The following is a 4,502-nucleotide window of genomic DNA, read 5'->3' as shown; positions in this document are numbered from 1 at the left end:
CTCTCTCTCTTCTTCTTCTCCTCTCTCTCTCTCTCTCTCTTCCTCTCTTCGTCTATGATTTTATTGACAAACAAAACGATGATAAATGAAGCAAAACACTTTTTATCATATTAATTATGCTTTTAGCTCTGTTGTAGAAGTACGAATTTATGATTATACTTTAATGAATTTAAAATTAATTAAAATTAGCATATGATAGATTAAAATATTTACATTTATCTTTTGCCATTTTTCATATTTGCCATTCTATCAATGGAAAAAAACTTGCAAGTAAATAATGCGACAAACTTTGTGACAAACTTTGAGAATGGAAAAATAATTGAATTTGAATAAATTTTTTCCTTCATTGCTATCATTTCTATGAAACATTTTAAAGTTGATGGAGAAATGTAATTGTTATTTTTGAAAATAATAGTAGCAATTTTATATAATTACATTGATAAGCTGCTTAATTGTTATTAAAATCACTATAACATTTAATTAAACCTGAAAAGATTTTTCAATTTATCAATAAAATCTTTATTTGATTAAAATTACAATTAGTAATAGTAATTGATAATTACTTGTCATGATTGAGATTGCAATTAATAGTTACTAATTATTTGATTAAGATTATAATTAGTAATAGTAGTTGATAATTGCTGCCACATTTCCAATGATAATAATTATGACTAAAATTATTGTTTGATTTAATTAAATGCGAAAGAGATTTTTTTTTTAATCTTATTATCAAAATTACAAAATAATGAAGCAAAAGAAAAAAAAGGCAATAGATGAGTAAATAAAATCAATAATGAAGTAAATAAGTAAACAAATGGTGAAGTAAATAAGTAAACAAAAAAAAAAAGGGCATAATAATAACGGATAAATTCCAAAGGTATGCTTTAATAAAGTAATCTTCTTATGACACTATTATGAAATTAAAATAAAATTTGAAATTGTGAAATTTAAATTTCAAAAATGTTATAAAAATAATGCAGCATTTTCGAAAAAAAAAATACGCAAACGTATATGTAACAAGAATTTTTGCAATTGTTAAAATTTTTCAGGTAAAAAATGATTTATTAATTAAGCGATCTTTGAAAGTTTTTTATAAACAAGCATTTTTTTCTTTCAAAATTTCGTGATGATTAAAGAAAATTATTTTTAATTTAACAGAAGAAATATTAAAATTATAAATTAAAATTTCATGCTTAAATGAATTTTGTTAAAAATTTAATGCAAAAATTTTTCATTTTTTTTTTGTTTTTTAATAGAGTAAATACGAATATGTTTTTGCTAATTACAAATTCCTATAGTAATTTAATTAATTATTACTAAAACGATAAAAGGGGACGTTTGTATTTAATGATATTCCACAAATGCAACTCTTATTATTTTCTTATTTTTCTTTTTTTTTAATTTTGTTAATTTGCAATAACTTTGTAATTAGTCGAATTGCAAGCTTCACTATTATAATTATTACAAAAAACAATTGCTAAATGGTAAAGTAGGAATTAATTATTATGCTTATTAATTAAGCATTATTTTAACAATTAATTAGAGGAAACAATTGGGAACAAATTATTATTGAACAATAACTGCAATAATTAATGGTGAACAATAGCTGTCGAATAAATTAAAACATTTCATATTTATTTCGTTACTTAATTAATCAAATTTGGAATTAATTATTTAAATATATGCATAATGATTTAAAATTTTGTTTTCTATTTCCATTTAAATTTGTTATTTGTTAAAATTGATTTTTTTCAAGTTTTTTTCCAAATTTTTTTTTCTTTACATTACAGAATCATTCGCTAATTCAAAATATTCGAATATATTTATCATTTGCACGTCAATTTGACATAAAACAAAAAAAAGGGGAAAAGGAAAAGGAAAAGATAAAATTGATAGAATTGTTGGATAAAATGAAATCATTAGATTTCAATTAATCAATTTATGCAAAAAAAAAAAATTAAATCTCCTTGATAATCTCTCTCTCTCTCTCTCTCTCATGAATATGTTTGATGCAATTGGAAGAAGCAAATGAATTCCAGAAATAGCTAAGCTATAGCTAAAGATATTTTGCTAATATAGATCATAGATTATGCAAATTATTTACGACTATAAAAGTGTTATTATTGAATTTTGCGCTCAAATATTCTCAACTGTTTTAATTTTTGCTTAAATTCATGCATTCATTTTTTCATAATTTTCAAATAAATTCCATTCAAATATTTGAAATTATAAAATTTTGCAATGGAAAAATTTAATTATGATAAAATTTAAGTGACAAAAAAATTATCGATCAATCTTAAATAGCTTTCTGTAAATTTCTTATTAATAAACTAAACGTTTTAGATAGGCTTGAATTTACAAAAAAAAAAACAAAATTATTCGAAAGCACTTAAAATATTAATTATGAATTAAGTTTCTAAAAAACAAACTTGGTTTAAAAATAAACTTTACGATAGATTTAGTTATATAAAAGCACTTAAAAAATTAATTATAAATAAAATTTTTAAGAAAAAAACAGTTTTAAAAGCATTTAGCAAAAAAAAAGAAAAAAATTATCACTAATGTAATAACTAATAAGAAAATTGAATATTTCAAATAAAAATTTCCGATTATTTTCTTCATCATTTTTTTTCTAACAATTTGTACCTTAAATATTTGAATGGAAATTTCAAAATTACTTTTTCGTCTCTTTTCCAATAATTATTTCAACATCATTACATTTACACTTTTAATAAATATCATTAATAAAATATTTAATGAAGAAATTATTTTTTTTTCAAAAATATTTAAATAAAAATTTCAGATTACTTTTTTTCATGCTATTTCTTTCATTTCACTTTCTCATCTCCTATTACATTTTCATTTTCTACTTTTTTTTTTTGTTCTTGAAAAAAAAAGTTTCTGTTAATTTATTCACTGGCTGTAAAGAAATTAGTGGAATAAAAGTTTGACAAGAAGCTTTTAGCTGTTATTCGATCATTAAATTAGTTTCCATCTAATGTTGTCGCAAAAAATTTAGAATGAAAAATGATAGAAATTTTCGTCTCTTTTCCTTTTCACTCTTTTTTTTTCTTTGTCTTTTAATTTATTTTAATAAAGGAAACATTTCATTTATTTTGTAAAATTTAAAAATTTGTAAAATTCAATCTCACATTTTATCATTCTTTCGTATTTTGGATGAAAATAAAAATGAAATTTTGTAGTTATGCTACATTTTATTTGTGTGCTATTTTTAGACTGCAATAAATAATGTTAGGAAAAGAGGTTTGTTTAATTAATTAAACATTAGCAAATTTTATATTTAAACATAATTTAAGCATATATTTTGTTTCAATAAATTATCATTTTTGAATTAGGGAAGAATGGCAAAAATTTGATAAATTCCATTAAATGATAATTTAATTATTTTTAATAAATTGGATTTTTTTAAAAGCATTTTTTATGAATTTTTTGTTTTCAAAAAATATACAATAATTTTGAAAAAAAAAATTATACAACAATTTTTTTTCTTTCCTCAAAATAAACTTACTTCCTTTCATCCTTTTTTATTTTAACTAATCATTGGCCAAAAGATTTTTCGCCATTTATAAATGGTTCGTACTTGCCCGAATCAATTCCAAAAGATTCTATTTGCCCAAATCAATTCTAAAAAAACTCTACTTGCCCGAATTAGTTGCAAAAGGTTTTACTTGCTCAAATCAGTTTCAAAATCTTTCACTTCCTTGTTCAAATCCGTATTGGTAGTGAAAGTTTTACTTTCCCAGAGCACTTGTAAAAGGTCTACTCCAGCTGTAAAAGGTTACTTTTTTGAATTAATCATAAAAATTACTTCCCCGAATTAGTTGCCAATAGTTTATGAGAGTCCATATTGGTAGTGAAAGTTCTATTTGCCCAGACTAGTTGCAAAAAGTTTACTTACCCAAATCGATTGTAAAAGGTTACTTGCCCGAATTGGTAGCATGCGAATGAAATTTGATTTACATAAATTGCCGAGTGGTGCATATACAAAATTTCATGGAAAATTTAATAATTGGAATATTTTTATTTTTTAAAAGTTCTCGTTGCTAGCTAAAATTTTAGAAAAATTCATTTTGGAGTTATTTTTCTTTTTTCATAAATAAAGTTGTCACATTTCCAATAGCCTATTTTAAAGCCTATATATTCTAGGGTCATCTTGTGGACGTAAAATTATTTTAGACCTATTATCAGCCAATTTGATTATCCATTCTTTCATTACAATTTAATACTTTTCTTTAAATTTCTAACGATGTGTTTTTGATATATTTATTAATATTATCAATATTATCATTATTATTATTATTATTATTATTATTATCATTGTTATTATTATTATTATTATTATTATTATTATTATTATTATTATTATTATTATTATTATTATTATTATTATTATTATTATTATTATTATTATTATTATTATTATTATTATTATTATTATTATTATTATTATTATTATTATTATTATTATTATTATTATTATT

The sequence above is a fragment of the Loa loa genome (genome assembly GCF_000183805.2).
Source record: "Loa loa unplaced genomic scaffold supercont3.150, whole genome shotgun sequence".
In the NCBI taxonomy this organism is placed as follows: Eukaryota; Metazoa; Nematoda; class Chromadorea; order Rhabditida; family Onchocercidae; genus Loa; species Loa loa.
This window is presented reverse-complemented; position numbering follows the sequence as displayed.